Consider the following 20,078-nt stretch of genomic DNA (forward strand, 5'->3'; position numbering starts at 1 on the left):
ATGATTTCAAGTAAACTCTACACTCTATGAAAGAAAACTGTATGTCTCATGTATAGATCAAATTTTCATCACATAATATTTGGCACTATTATCAGAATACCTCAGCACTATTAAGTAATTCAATCAAAGTAATAAAGCTGAACAGTGATATTACGTTAGGTTTTAAAAAGAGGTATAAAATTCAAAGCAAGAAAAACACAAATTTTCAGGTTTTAAAAAGAGGTATAAAATTCAAAGAAAGAAAAACACAAATTTTCCCAATGTCCAACACCAAAACCAGCACACATTTATTTTACAATTATTTACAAATATTTTGGAAATTTCTCTTTTAATTTTTCTCTTAGTATTTTTGTGTTTTCCAGTCTTTTCCACTTTTCCATTGTTTTCACCAGCACTTCGTCTTTCCCGTCATTTAAGAAAACTAAATCGTCTTCAATATTTCCCACTCGCCTACCATTTGCACTTGCACTGTTACAAGTTCTACTTCTCCCACTTCTTTCACTACTGGTACTTCTACCACATCTTATTTCACTTCTTTTTCTTCCACGGGTTCTACCAGTGATGGTGCCAGAGTTTTTATCAGTTTCTCGACTGGTAAATAACGTTTACGCTTATTTTTCATCTCTAATTTCCTCTCGTCCCCTCTTTTCCTTTTTTCTCACCAGTGACATTTAATAATAGGTCGTCCATTTTATTTAATCACTCGAAGTGGTTAATCGGTGAGGAGTCGGAGGAGGATGATGATAATTCTTGTGCTTGTGAGTCTATCCTTCTAAAATAAAACATAAAAAAATGTTATTAATACAACATATTTTCTAGAATAACAAAAATATAATACCATTAAAATTATCTCAGTGATACTTGTTAACTTTAATCTTTCATAAACCCTAGTTTTATTTAAAATATCTTTTTACCGTGAAAGACCGTTGTTTAATTTTTGATAAGACCTGCATAAGAAACTTTCGGTGATGTGTGGGACCTTAGTTTGATTCCCGGCGGGAATTCTTCTGGCTCGGATTCTCGATCAATCAGCAGAAACAGTATATAGCCTTACTGTTATAAAACCTAGACCTGATTCCCGGCATTAGTTCAATTGGGTTGGATTGTATCCGCACAAACAATGTTTTATAAGAATCTACAAAATATAGCCTCGATGCTGAATGGGACATTAAACTGAAAATCAGCTCAAGTCAATCTTAGCTCAAACTGATATTACTGCTACCGAAATGTTTCATATACCCTCGCTGTTGGACATTACGTTAAACTTAAAATCAGCTTACTCCCAAGAAAAAAAGTTTCGCAGTTGTAAAACACCATATATATGCTAATTCTAATGGAAACTCATATAATTCGGATTGTTCAACAGCAAGCAAAGTATTTATAATATAAGAAACCCGAAAGTCCAGGAAAAACTCGCATGTTCGTGACATGTTTTAATACAAAATTATCTAATAACAAGTGATGTAGTGATAAAGTATTCACTTCATATGATTGAGGTTCTTATTTCAATCTCAATAATTATTTTAACATTTTTTCATAAAATATGTCTCGGATTTGTGTAATTTGTTGTGGTCAACCATCATATGTGAGATTTTCCCAGCGTTTCTTCACTTTCTTCTTCATATAATTTTTCAATAGCATTCATAAGAGCAAAACTACAAAAAACAGTATAGTATCCTTCAGCCTATCTGGGGGACGTAACACTCAAAAATTTTATTTTGGTTAACATTTTATAATATAGTTAACAACAAGATTATATTTCGTATTTTTTCTTTTTTAAACCTGTTCGTTTGCTGCGCAAACTCCGAACAATCGTAGATTGTGAAAATGTTTAAAATTTTCATAGAAACTCAATCTTAAAATCGATTGTGAAAAAAATTAAAATTCTTATAGAAACTCACAAGAACATTTATAGGTAAACCATTAAATATTTCGTTTACTGTTTAATTTTTTCTTAGATCGTTTCATATTTTACCTATCGCTTTCTGTGCAAACTCCGAACAATCATAGATTGTGAAAATACCTAAAATTCTCATAGAAACTCGATGTTAATTATTTATGAGATCGGTTTCTATGAAACCCCAGAACATTCGTAGATTTTGAAAATATTAAAATTCCTGCAAAATTATCAGCGTCAATACTTGAACAATAATAATAACAATAATAATAATTATTAATTAATAAAACCATCTTGTATGCCGACAGCGCTGTTAGTGGCAATACATGGGGTCAAATTTTGGAACTACTATTCAGCTTACTATGAGCTGGGGTTCAGGTTAGATGTACGTGCGTGTAATTCCCAATATTCAGGTAGGTAAACTCATTCTATACCTAATGACCATTTTAAATGATTGTAAATAAATAAAGATTTAAAAGAATTATGCAAATTTAATAACCAGTGGAGCCTGCGTGTTGTACCATCATCACCACCACAAGTTCCTGGCCCCTCCCATCAAAAATGTTTATTCCGTTCCTCTCAAACAGTTTCTCTTTATGAGATTTCTTTGAAATCGATGCGTAAAAAGGGAAATCATTTTAATAAAAAACGATAAAACACATTTTGTTCATCACAACCATCTATTCAGCGCGTCTTAGGCGTTAAAACCTAAGTTCAATTTTTACCGGTTTACACTTATTTTTATGAAGGAGCTCTTAAAACGTTCACACTGAAAGTGCTCATTTAGTAAAATTACGACAAACTAAAAGTTACGAAAGAAAACAAATAAAAGCATCTATCTATTGCGATTTTGGTGTTCAAAAAACCTAAGTTCGAATCCGGGCGGAAGCACTTATACCATAAATCGGTTCGTGCAGTAACGGGGTGCGTTAAAAAATCGAGCTATAACACGTATTTTATGGGCCACGAGGGTGAAAAACTCGCTTCGTTAATGTACGCGGGTTTACCTTAAAGACCCGACTTCAAAATCCCTGGTGGCTAAGCGGTTAGCGTACATGCCTTTGACATGGGAGACCCGGGTTCGATTCCCGGCGGGAGCTCATGTGTTTCGGATTCCACGTTAATCAGTAGGTTCACGTCCCATATAGCCTTGCTGCTGAAAGGGACTCTAAACTAAAATCAACTCAACTCAACCGACTTCAAAACACGGATTAGGTCTGGTATAGTACCGCAAGCAAAATCGTAGTACCCCGCTTAAAAAACTCGCCTGCAATAATTCATATCGTACACAATACTGATGTGAAATGATTCAGGTACAAATCTTAAACAGTACAATTAAGTGGTTCGAATTGTTGGTAAAAATCTACAAAAAACAATATAACTTTCTTAGCTATGTAGGTAGTTATTAACCAATTAAAAATTATTCAATAAAAATGTAGGTCCACGTCTCATACATCCGTGGTGTTGAACATTAATTCAAGTCTTAGTTCCTAAATTATACCCATTACTATTTCCTCTTAAAGCCTTTTCATACAAAACTTAGCTCAACAAGATAAGTTGTATTAAATAATTACATTATGTCCATGGGTTCTCCCGTTTCCTTCCACTTTCTTCAGTCCATTATTTTATTCATTTCTCAAGTACTGTAACTTAATACCTACTAATCTTATTATTATTTATTACATCGAAACACATTTCTCTTAAAACCTTTTGATAAAAAGAAGACTATAAAATATATATAATACACAATGTATTTGTCCGTGTGGTTTTCCCCAGGTTTCTCCCACACATTCTCATCCCACCATTTTTTCAAAGATAGTAAAATAGCAACTTAATACCCTTTTTCATAAAGCTTACCTCAACAATTTAACAAGTTAGTTGTATTAAATAATTACATTATGGCCATTGGTTTTCCCGGACTTCTCCCGTTTACTCCCACTTTCTTCACTTCACTATTTCATTCATTTCTCAAAGATTATAACTTAATACCGACTAAACTTATTACAATTAAATACATCGAAACAAGTTTCTTCTTTGTCCGTGGATTTTTCCTGGGGTTCTCCCATTTTCTCACAGTCCCATTCTAGTTTTTTCAAACATTGTAAAATAGTTCTTAACGCCTTTTCATAGAAAATAAAATAATTCTTAACAAACAATGTTTATATTATACAATAGCCCCATCCGTGGATTTTCCCAAGGCTCTCCCGTTTACTCCCACATTCTTATTTTACTATTTTCCAACAGATTAAACTAGCTCTTAATCTAATACAAAAAGAAAAGAACTTACATTTATCTTCTACGAAAAACAAAGTTCAAAAAATAAGTCGCAAAAATCACCACACACACTGTATAACACAGGATAATATCGAAATATAAGGAAGAAAGGGCAGGGATCAAGGGCTTCTATAAACTTGATTGCTGACAATAGAAGGTCCTTCATCTGACATTACTTAACATTTTCTCTGCATAGACAACTTCAAACTTTTGATTGCAATTGGGAAATTGTATTTTATATCTTTTGTGGACAAAAATGTTTCGAAATCAAATCTACACAGATTCTCGGATATTGCAGACACAGATTGTGATTGCATCTGGACTTCATGTATAGCCATTAAATTGTTGATTAGAAATGGTATTATTGTCAATTTTGTTACTGTGCTCTCAAATCATTTTTTCAAGTAACCATTCTGAATCATTTGACTCTGTACCAAGATGAAAGTTAATCACTTAGGTCAGTCACCCTAACACTTGATTCCGGCTACTCCTTCAGTCTCACATTCTTCAGTTCAATCATGCATAAAAACTGTCCACAAGTATAGAGGGGTATGGGGAGGAAAATTTAGCTGTATGTACACATCTTACTGGTAGGTCAATCACATAGATACTCGCTTTTTTCCTCCTCAGCAGGGTCATTCACATGCAATATGGACAAACATCCACCATAAGCATCAAGAAGGGGGAAGTTCATTTGTATTTCCTTGTAACGGATAGTAAGTTCATTGCCACTTTGACGTTGTAGTTGGCTATGACGTCACATACATAGACCCACACACATATTAACTTAGCAAAACACCAAGTTTACTGCTAGCTTTTAGCTACTGTTGTAAAGTCGTGAGAGAAGGATCTATCTGAAGACAATTCCGCATCGTGCTACAACTTTTTAATGTTCACACATTTTAGTATTTTCGAACTTTTTACTGGTTCACACATAGTGTTCGAATAATTGAGGGAAATAATTTTAATGAAAACAAAAGAATAAAAGACATGCATACAAAGTAATAAACAATGAAATAAATGAATAAAGAAATGTTCCCTACCAATCCACTACACCTCACAAAACCCCACGTCTTACAGATTATTACCAACGAGTAATATTTTACATATTACGAATGAATAAATAAATGTTCCTCCACTCCTCTATAGTTATGTACTTACTGTGCATGCCCTTAATCTGGTAGTACCGGGTTCGATTCCTGTTGGGGTCTCCCTTCCATTTTCCTGTTAGTGTGCACGCCTTTGGCGTGGGAGTCTCGGGTTCGATACCTATTGGGGGTCTCACTTTCATTTTCCTGTTAGCTTACACGCCTTTGGCGTGGGGGTACCGGGTTCGATTCCCATTTCATATTCCGTACAAACTTAGTTTCTAATCCGACATTCCATAGCAAAGGAGATGGAAAAATATTATTGTTCACGCCTTTGGCGTGGAAGTCCCGGGTTCGATTCTCATTTTTAGTGCATATGCAGGGGGTCCTGGAAGGACCATTTTTGAGGGTTTTGAGTAATACAGGGACTATAGGAGATCCGTGGCGACCCATGGGCCATGATGCTGTGGTCCGTACACAGGGACACTCTTCAGCGGATCATTCTAAACCCAAGGTTCTTCTGGGGGTTATATTTTTTATACACTACCTATGATCGAACCTGGAAAGTCAGGGAACAACCATCTTTTTTACTACGTTCATACATAGTGTTCAGGGGTAAATTTTTTGAGGGGCGAGGGGCTATACAAGGTACCTGGGGACCCATTGGGGCCATTATCAAACCATGGGGGCAAAGGACCACGGTCGTAATCACGTCAAGAGGTCAATAATTCTCACCAAATATCATTCCACTTTCCAGGAAACACTCAGACCCACTTTTCCATGTACTACTTAACGTTACAACACTTTCTATAGCTTGTAAAACATAATGAAACCATTAGAAATAACAAATCCCGTTCGGGCGGCAAGCCCTGTGATGTTGAGAGTCCTACATGATACTTCTGTCAACGAAAGACTTCATAATAGGGTGTTTCAAAATAACACCGACAACGTTTGGGAGGTAATTCCTGACATCAAGGTAAGACAAAAATTATAGACCAACCTGGGTGCACAAATGCGTCCTTTCAGTTATAGGCTGCCGAAAACTTGAAAAACTGAACTTTAAATGTTCAAAGCTCCAAAACTATGTGACCTACCGTAGTCGGGTCAAGACTTCACTTAGGAACTAGTATGTGCCCTATGCAAGTATCCATGATTCAGAATCCTACGGTACTTCCGCAACAATATTTATAGAGGTAGCTAGTTAGTGAGTACTTCAAATTATATGCCCGTAGCCAAACTCCCTCTATAAAAATTGTGTGAATACCTTAGGATTCTGAAACATGTGTTTTTTGATAGGATTCGTATTAGTTGCTAAATGAAGGGTTGATTGGAGCTTTGGACCTTTAAAATTTATTTTTTCACGTTTGTAGCAGCCTATAACTCCGAAAGGACGCATTTGTGCACCCAGGTTGGTCTATACTTTTTGTCTTATCTAGGTGTCAGGAATCATCTCCCAAAAGTTATCGGTGTTGTTTTGAAACACCCTGTAAAATAAATGCTATGTAATCATGTCTAAATTTGCTTTATGGATGTGACAAAGTCAATTTAGTTTACACAAGAAGCTCTCATATTTTTTTAAAATCACGCATTGACAAGATTTCATCGTAAGATAAAATTCCTAAAGATAGTGAACCCAGATTTGTGAGTACTGCGTACGTTATATCCACGGACACGTTAAGTTACAATCTGAGCACAACTAATTTGAACAGAACTACTGTTTCTTCCAAATAGTTATCAAATCATTGCACCAAATTCTAGAGGACCTATTGGGCACTATCTTCATATCACTCTTTGACTCAAAATCAACACTAACATATAAATCGAAATCATTTTAAGTATTTGCGTTAAAATTGTACCTTGTATGACTTGAACAAAAAGGATTATTTTAATAGTAAATCTAACTACAAATTAGGTATTCCTAGATATGCTCATTAGACGGTATTACGTATACATTGGCAGTCATGACTCATTCCATAAAACAATTCACAAAAAATCGACACAACACAAATTCAAACTCATTAAAAATCAATGATCAATGCTTATTTCTTTAATCAAATCTAAAACATTATTCATACAAGTTAGTAATTTTAACTTTGATATCAATAGTATAGTAAAGTAGTTGGTAATGTTATAGTTAACAAAAATCCCTCGCAAAGAACTCTTGATGTAAAGTGTTCAAGAATAAATCGATAGCATAGTAACATGGTGAAGATGCGTTTAACTTGCACCTTTGCTCTTTTAGTGCCCCTCCAACCAAGCGCCCGGAGCACATGCCGTGATTGCTCCCCCCCTAATTGTGACCCTGTCTCCACAATTTCCTCAATCGTCAGCAACTGTTCAGTAAGTGGCAGCTGCAAAGATAAAGGAAGCCATAATTTAGTGAACGGTTACTTATAGGACAAAACGGTCAACAGCATTTTACTTCTGAAAAAATCTGCATAATACGAGTCCCATGCCTACCTTCCTTTTTAAAAATCTTTTTTCGGCTGTTGAAACTTTAAAGTCAAACATTATTCCTCCTGTGTGCGTTATAATGTCGAAACCTACCCACCTGACGGAATTCCTGAGTCCCCTTTCCCTTCAGCATTGTTTTGCAACAATAGAAGCAGAATGTACTTTTATATCGTCTAATGAACCTCAATTTACTATAATAGGTTTATGAAACCAAACAATCAAAACGCATATAGCACAAGGACATCACTTGGAAATTCAAGGGATGTCAGTACCAGAACGTTGCGATTCCATGGGACATCTTACTTCTGGCAGGGGACGTCACGTAGACATTCTGATATTTCGGAACTGACACTTTCGGAAATCAAGATATCTGCTTACTGGGACATCCGCAAGTATTTATTTCGGGGTCCAAATTTAATATGAGGATAAATTACATTTAAAAAATTGTAAAATTCTCTCTAAAATTAGTCTAAATTTACATACATGCCATGATTTGGGGGACCCCGGTAGCCCAGGACCCATCCCCTCAGTACGTCGCTGCCCGCTTATGTTCCAGAAACTAGATTTTCTGCAAGATTGCTATTGGACATTTCTGGACTCTGCTGAATAATCACAGGGCAACTTTTAGATATTATGATATTGTATCGTGAAAAGCACATCCCTTGAATCCAACAGAAATTCTTTGGCTATTTCTATCATATAAGGGTTGTTCAAGATTGACAGAGACTTTTATTTCTTCAGAGGAAACAGATGTCACAAGAAGCACCAAACTATGTCAGCTTTTCAAAGTGTTCTCCGTGCGCGTCGAGGCACCGTTGCCATTGTTTTGGCAGCTCCCTGATTTCTTTGGCGTAGAAAGAACTTGGTTGTTGTCATAGCTTCTGGGGGACATCGTTCCGCAGTGCTTCATCTGTCGTGAATTTCTTCCCTCTCAGATGGTCTTTAAGGCGTGCAAACAAATCATAATCACTGGGGGCTAAATCTGGAGTGCAACAATTCACCTTCGGCTCGAAACAGATTCAGAAGCTGTTCACAGCCCGTCATGCGTGTCCACTTCTGATCAAATGTCAACTGGAGGAGAACCCACCTTGAACAGATTTTGCGGAAGCGAAAGTGGTCGTGAATGATTGTCTCAACATTCCCGACACTGATATCACCTAGGCAGCAATATTGCGCATTGTTACCCGCCGGTTCTCAAGAGTCATTTGCTCAACACGTGCGATATTCAGTGGTGTGACTGCAGTCGGGCGAATGTGTCCATGCGCTTCATTTATCACCAGTTCCCATCCTTCACGAAACTGTTCACGCCATTCGTACACTCTTGTCCGTGACATCGTTTGTTCACCATACTATGCTTGCAATCTTCTAAAAATCTCAGATGGTTTAACATTCTCCTCCACCAAAAAAAATGATTACACACCACTGCTCCACAGCTACAGACACAGACACACTGCTTGCCGCCATGTTCACTGCAACTGTTGTGCATGCGCCAAATACGTCATGCTGGGCGCTAATCAATTGAGAAGGAATACATTACGTCAGCTGCAAGTTTTATAATGATCCAGCTATTCATCGATTATTTACGTACGAAAATCAAGGTCAAACTTGAACGACCCTTGTATTTAAAATTACGAACCTGAATGTTCTTGCATATGCGTGAGTCATGAGTAGTCCAGTATATGTCCCGTCCACATGTTACGACTATAGGGAAAGAGGACACAAAACTAATTAGAGGAGTTAAGTTTGTGAAAGCGTTTGCTTTCTTCCCATATGTTACATTATTACAACTTGTTTTCCAATTTGTTAAATGGGTGAATTTAATAAGGGACACAAACTCTCAGTTATGATGTGAAGGGCCCCTGGTTCGATCTTCGGCCACGTAAGTGCGTGTTGCTTGTGTTGCCGTGCGTCCAGAAATATTCTTAGTAGTTCGTGAAGAGCGGAAAAAGTGTATAGCACATTCATTGTTGCACAGGCTGGTCGTTGTAAGCTAGGGTGACCTGATTTTGACAAGCAAAAAGTAGGACACAAATACAGGGCGATCCTTTTAAAACTCACGGATTTCATTTGGGTCTAGAATTTCTAACTGCAGTCCGATTTTCATGTGGTTTGTAGCAAATGATCAAGGGAGGATGGGAAATTTATGGGATTATGTTTACTAATTTAAATACATCCGGGAAAGTATCGGCCATGCCTCAAGAAAATCACCAACTATTCGCCAGTGTACCTTACAATTGGAATGAGGTTTTGGATTTTAAAAGGAAATTGCGAATACAAATTATTAGTGAGAATACAAATTAAGTATTAGTGGTAACACCCATAAATTACATATTGAATAGCTACAGCCAGCTTCTTGCTACAAACGATGGAGAGATTTCTTAAGCGACCTAAAAGTACGAACATGCCTAAAAGATCTCCGATACTGGCACAAACCCATGGATTCAAAGGAGTAAGCACATGCCGAAGATGTACGCTAGATCGCGACCGAGGTCGACCGCGAGGGTGATTTAGTGGTCGCGATGATAAACAACCGAGTTTGTTTTTACATCGATGTTCAGGGGAAGCATCGCTGTGGCTCGTGTTCTCATTGGTTTTCCCTGAAGCGCTGAACGGAAAAAAGTCTTCATTTGTTTAGAATTTCGTCTACAGGGGATTGTGTGTGCCTATGCTCGAGAGGTTTTGCTGCATTATTAAATTTGATTATGAAAGACATATTAACAGAACTAGTGAGGAATGTTCCAGCAATATGAGATAAGAAACACAAACATTATAATAGGCACGTTTTGAGTAGAGAATGGAAGAAAATAGCAACTTGTTTTTTAGTTTCTATGGCTAGGGTCGAGGGTGGAAAAATATGCTGTTTAGAAAGATTCTGTCACAATGCAGTACGCAGAGTTGATCGGAAGGTCAGAGTAGGTGGTGGGTCGCAGTGGGCCACATGCTGTTGACCCACGACTCACTGACCCATTCCAAGTCTGGATTTGACAACACATAGAAGATGGAAGACCAAAAATTGCATGCTCACCATATTTTATTGTTTTACATCAGGTACGGGAAGAACGCACGAATAGTGTTTGTGATTTTTACTCTCCTCAATGTTTGTGTTTTTGTCCATGTTCTTAAAGAGCTACTGGAAAAAATTGCAAAAGTGAGTAAAATGCTTAAAAATAGGAAGCAAGGTACTGAGGAAGCTTCGTTAACTTAGTGAACTTTTAAAAAAATCCAGTGCCCTGAAACACCAGATTCCATCAATATGAGTATATTTCCAATGCCGTGCCGTGAAAACTCAAGGCCAGAAGCAAGAGCATACGGCACCGCCTCCGTACATATGAGTTGTCAATTTAAAGTTAATTTCTCTGGACTATTCTTTCTGCATAATGCTCTACTATTTTATTATGACTGAAATCAGAAAGTTTCAGAATTATTACACTGGAATCGTAAAAGTGTGTAATTACTGAATTCACTGCCAATCCAGTTTTTCCTTTTCCCAGAACAGTGATGTCTTAGAGTAGCGGCTTAAGCGTTAGTTTCATAATGTTGCGGTCGCAGATTCGATTCAGGCTGTGGCAAACAAGGAAATTTTTATAGCTTGCAATATTGATACTTCTGATTTATACTAACATGAAAAATATTCAATTTGTTTGGGTCTAAGAGTTGCGACAACTTCCTTCACAGGTGAAACGCGAACAACACAAAATTACGTTATCCGTATCAACCTTCATTCGTACTGTCTGGAAACGTAGCGTGTTTGGACAAGAATTAATGAAGACATAAGGGCTAAACAAGTCTTTACTGCTGTAGTATGGGCCAAAAATGAGTTCGAAGGGATTGTCTCTATCTGTGCACAAATTGCAAATAGTGATCGCACTTACAATAGGGATCGCTATTTAAGATGATCCTATTTAAGATGTCATCTCACCTTTCTACCTAGAAGAAGGGCGAAAGAAAATACATTATGTTATCAGCTAACAGATATTTATATTCTATTTCTTGTTGTCATGAAATGATAATTCTATCTGTAAATCCATAAACGTAATAATATTATTGCGTTAACGTATAAACTTAAGAAACATCTGTCACTGTATATCTTTTCTGTTCCTATGAATACCTTCGATTATGTTACTATTTCTTTCCTTCTGTGGTAATAATAATAATAATAATAATAATAATAATAATAATAATAATAATAATAATAAAGTAATAACATAATCACAATACCAATTACATAAATATTACCTTCCCATACAGAAAAAAATACTAATTACCACCACGGGATTTGAACCCATGTAGCTGAAATGGGAATTTCCTGCTTTCACATTTTTTAAAACAAATCGCCCCAACTGGAGTATTGCTCGGCACTTGCACCTCATGTCCTTTTAACGTATTGCAAACACCACAAAGACACGAACACAGAAATACTGAGGACAGTTTAAATGTTGACAATGCTCTGCAGAAGAATTCGAACCCCTAGTGGATTGCGCCTCATGATCAGAAGCCGAACGCCCGAGATCACTCGGTTAGTGCCAACGCTCAATTTGCCACAAATTTCTCATATCAATATAAGAAAATAAACTAGTAGTTATGGAACATAAACATAGAACTGGCTATTTCTACACGTGTTGATACAATTCAAAGAATGTGAAAATAGTTTCTCATCTTGTTTAGAAATTAAAAGTTATGGTAAGAACGAAATGTAATATAAATCTGGACCTTCCCTGAAAACGATGATGTATCCTCAGCTTGAAGAACGTTTCGTGATATTTTCCTCATTGAGAAACGTCTATATAACTTGTTTTGGAGTTAAACAAGGGAATCACCAGTGAGTCATTAAGACAAGCTTTGGAATCTTGTTTATATTTTTCCATAAAACGATTTTAACTAGGTATTAGTTTTGGTGGAAGATGAAGTGGCGCGATAGGTGAGTGGTTAGCGCATTGAATTTCCATTCGATAGACCCGAGTTCGAATCCCGGACAGGCTGAAGCTTTTTCAAATGTTTCAATTTCAATGCATACTGAGTGTGACAAACAAGATCTTCTCTTCCCTAGAAAGAAAAAATTGGAGAAGATCTCTCAATGGAGACAGTTATTTACAAACTTATTTCCAGTAGTTGTTCTAGATTTGATATTTTCAGCTACTTTCAAGCATTTTCTGATTCATATGTGATCAGTGTTTTTTATTTCTTTGAATATACAGTATATAATGAAAAAAATACATTACATACACAGCAATATTGAGATTAACATATGATGTTCATTGGACAACAATCTCTGAACCAGAGAGATTCATCTCAGAATGAAGAAGTGTTTCATGCGTCATTTACTCACAATTTCCCTTGCATAAAGATCTGATTGAGTGCTACCAACTGCTGTTAGTGCAGAGAGAAGTTGTGTAAGTTGGGTTGCATCTGTCCAGGGGGTTCTCACAACTGCAAATTACCCAGACCCCAAGTAATATAATTAATGCACTTAGGGGGAGATACATTTGTGGCTGAGTGTACTTGAAGTCGGAAATGAGATTTTCCTCCTCTTCCCATTTCATAGCTTCTTTTTTATACTGGTTGTGTAGAAATTTCTCCATTGCGCAGCTAACTCCTTGCTGACAAGACGACTTTACGAGCAGTAGTTACAAACGTTTTAAACTTAAACTTTTCCTTTCTTTGTAACATTTTCGTCGTAATATACATTGATTACTAACGTAAAGTAATAAACTACATGGTTAGCATTCTTTACTATGATCGTTCACCAAACACTCATCATCATCATAGGTATTCTGCCTTTATTGGCATGTCACTTGCTGCAGCTGAGAAGCTTCCATGCTCCACGATCCTCCGCTAACCTTTTCGTCTTCGCGTATGATCTTTGTTTTAATATCATCCATTAATTGTAGTCTCTTTCGCCCCCTCCCTCTCTTTCCCGCCACCATACCCTCTAGGACGTCCCTCATGATACAATCTCTTCTTAGGCAATGTCCCAACCAGTTTCTCTTCCTCTTCCTAATAATATCTAAAAGTGTTCTTTTCTCACCTACCATTTCTAACACTCTCTCATTCGTTTTCCGCTCGACCCAACTAACTCTTTCCATTCTTCTCCACACCCACAATTCGAAGGCTTCCAGTCGATTTTCGTCACCCTGACGCAATGTCCACGTTTCTGCCCCATACAGCACAACACTCCACACGAAGCATTTTATGAGTCTTTTTCTCAACTCTTTGTTCAAGGTCCCACAAAACAGACTTTTCTTTCTTTTAAAGGCTTCTTTCGCCATTCCTATCCTTGCTTTTATTTCACGTTCGCATTTCATGTCATTACTAAGAACACTACCCAGGTATCGAAAACTATTCACTTGTTCTATTTTCTCCCCTCCTACTTTTATATTTGACACAGACCCCTTCGTTCCAATTACCATGGCTTTTGTCTTTCTAACATTTATTTTCATCCCATATTCTTCAAAGCCCCTTCTCATTTTTTCTAACATTTTATTGATTTTCTTTTCAGATTCTGCAACAAGGGCCATATCGTCTGCAAATCTTATGCATCTAATCATTCTACCTCCTACCGAAATGCCATCATCATCATGTAGGCTCTTTTTCACTATCTCCTCTAGATAGACATTAAATAGTGTTGGCGAGAGGCAGCATCCTTGTCGAACTCCCCTTCCAATTGCACTCTCTTCCGTCAGTTCTTCCCCTATCCTAACACTTACTTGTTGGTTCATGTATAAGTTTCTTATGAGTCTTCTATCTTTCGATTCCAACCCTATCTTTGTTAGAACTCCCAACAACAATTCCCAATTCACGCGGTCAAAAGCTTTTTCTAGATCAATAAATACAACATACACCTCTTTCCCTTTTTCTATAAATCTTTCACCGATCACCCTTAATAATACAATAGCATCTCTTGTGCCCTTGCCTCTTCTGAACCCGAACTGCTCTTTCTCAACATCTTTATTTGTTCTTCCATATAACCTTCTGTTCAGTATTCGGAGCAGAATTTTAGCTGCATGAGATATGAGCACCAAACACTATAATTGATTAAATTTCGAATGTAACATAGTCCGCGCAATGTTGTTCGTTCTCATCCTTAAGTCAGACTGACTTGGCTTTTCTCCCCGTTCTTCTACCAAGCAAAGGGACTCGCAATGCAACCTGTTGATGTTAGAGGTAAAAATAACTATGACAGTCAATTGGCAGGAATGCTTGAAAACGAAGTTTGCTTTCTGCGGTAGATTCTTGCGACTTGGTAGGGGAAACGAGAGGGTTCAGCGAGACTTCTGTCGCAGACGCTACGCACATACACATATACATATTCGTTATTTGGCAAAGATAAAAATTCCTAGAAGTTCTTTTATACGAGGTTCACTTAAAAAGTTAAAAAAATTCTTAACTAATAATCGAAGAGATGAACCGTAGAGTTACAATCATTGCACTACTTTACCTAGAATACTTGGTGATATAAAATGAATTTTGAGTAATAGTAATTTCATTCTTTTTCTGGTGTTTGTGTTAGAATATTCGAGAAAAGACTAGGGTTCTTCACGATACTAGACAAGAGGAGATGAAACTACAGGGTATTTCATCTCGGATAAGTAATGCGAGGTAATACTCGTAGTAACAGAAGTAATAAAGAAAGGCACCGCTCTGAACAATCTCGCTTTCAATTGAATGATGAATCATAAGATTTTGCATCTATACTACTAATATATTCTAGGTAAGGTATGTTCATGAATATGAAAAAATGTATTAGGTGTTTTCGAAAATATTCGTGTGCATTACTTAACAGACCTTTCTGAGTTTGGTTTTATAACAAATTCGTCACGAAATGGTTTCTGTGATATTTTATGATTAGCAATGAAATGTTTGTCTATGAGGTACGAACAGAATTGTTGAAGACTATTCAAAAAATCTCGGTCACAAAGATTTTACTACACGAGATAACCTTTTACTTCTTAAATTATTACGTTTTTCATTATAGCTCTAAAAATTGGTGAGCTATGTCTCATTTCTCTCATATAACTCGGAGAAGAGTGATGATAGTTAATTCTTGTTGTACAATGTTTTTTGAGGGGAACAATAGATGAATGTTTATATTTCAGAGGTGTAGGTTTATACTTCCTTCAAAGCCCTACAATAATGTATGTTCTCTGAATTTTTTAAAGAACAGCTTACGAGTGATCTGACAAGGGAAGGTCTCACAAGTTGTTAAATCTGGCACATAGCACATCTGATAGAGCACAATGAGAAATGAAAATGAACAAAATTTAAGGTGCTATGGACCAGAAGGATAGGATCTACGGGGCTTCAACCTGTGAATATCCAAAAAAATATATCATGGAATCATGTACGTTGAAAGTAAGGATCTTGAAAACCGTTCAAGCAAGCAAAAGGAAAAGTGTACAATCTAATGAGAACATAATGCAATATCGAAAACCACAAACAGAGTTGCCATAGATGAAGCAGTGTTGCCAACTCAGCATAGAAGTATTTTGTTTGAAATAGCGCTACATACAAACGTGCAGAGATTTAAAATGCACTATTATCACTAAACCTAACGGTGAAGTGTAGTGGCACAATGTTGCACCTGTTGGAGCTATGTGTACTGAAAATGTACAATCGAGAAACCTGATATATGGCAACACATGGTAATACAAAAAACTGGGTCTCATAGTATGCATTTAATTCGAATGCAGAATAACACCGATAGTATAACACAGCAAAATGTCAGCAGTGCCACAAAAGATTGATTCATTTGAAAAATGAAATTGAGTGATGCCATTTTTACTTCCTGTGTCAGCACCGAAGCTATATAGGACGGGACTTACAGCGTAAAGTGGGATCCGAACCACTATGAAAAACGAAAGATGACAATGAAATACAAGAGGAAAAGTACAACAAAAACCTCCATAGTCGAGGCGGATTGGAACCCGCGATTCCTAATAAAAAATACATAAATATAAGAATATATGAATACGTCGAATGTATGTAATAATTAAATACATAAAATGAAATATGTAAATCTATTTTCGGTAGTCTCCAATTCACTATTGGTCGAAAATATATTATTGTCAAATCAAATTCAATTGACAAGATTGCTAATCTTCACTCAATATTCCAGTAACATAATTTCTCTAGAATTCTAATAATTAAATCTGAAAAATCTGAAAAAAAAACTTTATGCCAAAATAGCATGAATTTATAATCATTCTGTATATCAAAGTAATTTAACAACTGTCACAATCAAGTATCTGTCCGTACTATAAATTTCTCCTCTGAAATTCATGAATGTCCTATATTCAAAATATAATCATTCCTTTCACATTTAATCTAATCTGATATTGATATTTTAAAACACATTCAATACCCAAAATTCTCTATTTTAATTCGTCTAAACTTCTCTTGTTTCAGTTTCTTAAATTTACACTTAGCAAGTTTATCATTAACCTAGCATTTGATCTAGTAATTGGTTTAGCATCTGGAGAGCAAAAATAGTATTTGTCTCTAAACTCAAAATTCACGTGATTACATAAATTTCAATTCAAATAAATTTTAATTTAAACACTGAAGGAAATAGGGAAGAAATATTGGATCGACCGATATTTTCCTCAGTTAATGTTTTTTAAATCCCGTTTGACTTCAGCAACCAAATCTGGGAGGTCAAAATCAACGGAAAATAGAAAAAGGAAGCATTAAATTCGAACCGTAGTATGCTACTTCGACAGAAATTGGACGACAAAAGCACAACTCCACTGAACATAAAGGTAACGAGACACATCTACTCTATTTAATTAGTTGAAAATTAACACACCTCTTTTGTAGACCTTAATGTTACCTCAAATGTATATGATCAAATAGGTCTCTTGGTCGTAGTAGTCTAACTTCCCTCATTCACTCAACATGATAACATTTTGACAGTTTGGTGCCAGATAACAACTAATAATAATCCCACGAATAATAAGAAATTTCTAAGCAAAGGTATTCTAAAAGATATGGAAAGTACTGACTAACCCCGCAACCAAAATAAATAATTGAAAATTCATTCATATGCAGTACAAGTATGTTCCTCTCATTTGTCCACTACAAATCACTAGTCACCAAAATTTCTCTTTTAAATACACTGCAATGTGAAGCAAAGATCTTAAAAAATCATTAACTAATATGTATTCACTGATAACTTCCACAGAAAATTAAAAATCCACTTCACTCGTCCTTTCGAATGGACCCACACAAAAAGCCACCGGTCCCGGTCCCGATCTTGATATTTGAGAAATGCCTTATTCTTTGCTTTTTCTGATAATATTTGACTAGTAACATTTTATAATGAAGAATTGCTTCTAAAGGTACAAGCAGAAAATTACTGAATTCTTTGCACTGGCACAAACCAGCAATTTGCCTCATGTTTTCCTGTTTAACATACAGCACTACACAAATTCCAACTCAACACGAAGCGAAACAAGAAAGCAGAACATCTACACCAGCCGAAGGAGTCCAGGGAACAAGTCAGCAGTACAACGTTTCACGCTGGCATGTAAACACGCTGCGAGCTGACCACGCCCCCTTCTCACGCGACTCTACTTTTCTCCAGTTGTTAACGCAAATATTCTGAACGCACAAAATACAATCTGTCTTTTCTTTTCTCCTACAAGTCTTCAATTATAACAGTATGTAACAATAAATATTGATTAACCCTAGAACGATCGGGCGGAAAAAAGTTTCATAAACGGTCGAGCTGGGTCTGACAGACCCAAGAAAATAAAACTGCATAATTAATTTTTAAACGATATTTTAAAAATAAAAACATACTTTCATGTAATTAAAGGTATTTCTGAAACGTAAAAAAGCATTTAACCCTTTGGGGATCCTATGGTGCAGTTTTGTACCATACGCGTTTTTCATGGTACATTGCGTTATTTCTCTTCTATTTGAGCTTTTTTGTCCGGTTTTTTTTGTTTTCCAAGTCCAGAGGCCTTGTAGAAGACATTACGTATGGTTTCAGACCGTCCAGCGTCCAGACATAGGAGGTGATGACGTCATAAGTCAAAAATTTATTTTCTCATTTTCTAAGCCTATGTTCAATATTTTTTGGCGGGCTTATTTTTCTACGTAGAAGATTGAAGTTTTGCACAAACATTCATTCCACCGAGTAGTATTTACCAGATTTTTTGTTCCGATGTCAGTTCTAAAACAGGGGGGAATCAGAGGGGCAAAGGGGTAAAAAAAGGGATTTTTTACCTCCAAAATCCCGTTTTTCGTCATTTTCCCGCCTTACATACATGATAGAACCACGTGAGTCATCCCGTCTGAAAGGTAGTTCCATTCTGAAGAGAACGACGGTCGAATTATTATCCTAGGCTAATTAAGGATGTATCAGGGAATTTTTAAAAAATATACTCCTATATAGGGAAAAATGGGGCATTGTCGGTATATATATTTTTTGGCGGGCTTATTTTTGAACGTAGAAGATTGAAATTTTGCACAAACATTCAGTCTACCGAGTAGTATTTACCAGATTTTTTGTTCCGATGTCAGTGTTAAAACAGGGGGAATCAGAGGGGCAAAGGGGTAAAAAAAGGGATTTTTTACCCCCAAAATCACGTTTTTCGTCATTTTCCCGCCTTACATACATGATAGAACCACGTGAGTCATACCGTCTGAAAGGCAGTTCCATTCTGAAGAGAACGACGGTCGAATTATTATTCTAGGGTAATTAGGGCCGTCTCAGTGAATTTTTATCCAAATATACTTCTGTATAGGGTAAAAGTGGAACATGGTAGGAAATTTTTTTCTGAAGGGCCTATTTTTTCACGTAGAAGATTGAAATTTTGCACAAACATTCAGTCCGCCGAGTAGTATTTACCAGAAGATTTCTTCCGATTTCTGCGTAAAAACAGGGGGGTCCAGAGGGGCAAAAGTTGAAAAAAGGGATTTTTAGACCCAAAAATCCCTTTCTTCGGGGTTTTCCCCCTTTACATACATGATAGAGACACGTGAGTCATACCGTCTGAAAGGCAGTTCTGTTCTGAAGAGAATGATGGGCGAAACATGACCCTAGGGTAATTAGCGATGTCTCAGGAAATTTTTTCCCTGAGATCATGGTGTTTTGCGGTCGTTTTGGGCATGGTGGGAATTCCTGATAAAATTTCCCCCGCCCTTACTATTCAAGATAGAAACTTGAAATTTGGTACACACATTTAGTTTACCAAGTACTATTCATCAGATTTTTTGGAGGTCTCTACGTTCACACAGGAGGGGGCCAGGGGGGCCCAAAGTTGGACAAAAAGAATTTTCCCATGAAAATTTTCCCTTTGACATCAATTTTCCCTCTCCTGGTATATGGTATGGGCATGGAAGTGATACCATTTGAAATCCTG

General features: G+C 36.6%; 1 protein-coding gene and 1 long non-coding RNA gene across 5 annotated transcripts in view; one reads left to right on the top strand and one right to left on the bottom strand.

Moving 5' to 3' along the window:
• Positions 1-20,078, top strand: part of LOC145683884 (cubilin-like) — a 1,291,374-nt gene that overhangs the window by 83,285 nt on the left and 1,188,011 nt on the right. The gene's annotated exons all lie outside the window — the stretch shown is intronic.
• LOC145683453 (uncharacterized) lies at positions 210-18,226 on the bottom strand. 4 transcript variants are annotated; one of them, XR_014131105.1, is made up of 3 exons: positions 17,716-18,226; positions 7,488-7,610; positions 210-772 (listed from the first exon to the last, which is right to left on the bottom strand). It is a non-coding gene; the product is annotated as an uncharacterized LOC145683453 (long non-coding RNA). The 4 variants fall into 4 exon arrangements; XR_014131108.1 differs by having other exon boundaries at positions 17,516-18,226; XR_014131106.1 differs by lacking the exon at positions 7,488-7,610.

Source organism: Thermobia domestica, chromosome 4, assembly GCF_964235325.1.
Source record: "Thermobia domestica chromosome 4, izTheDome1.hap1.1, whole genome shotgun sequence".
Lineage (NCBI taxonomy): Eukaryota > Metazoa > Arthropoda > Insecta > Zygentoma > Lepismatidae > Thermobia > Thermobia domestica.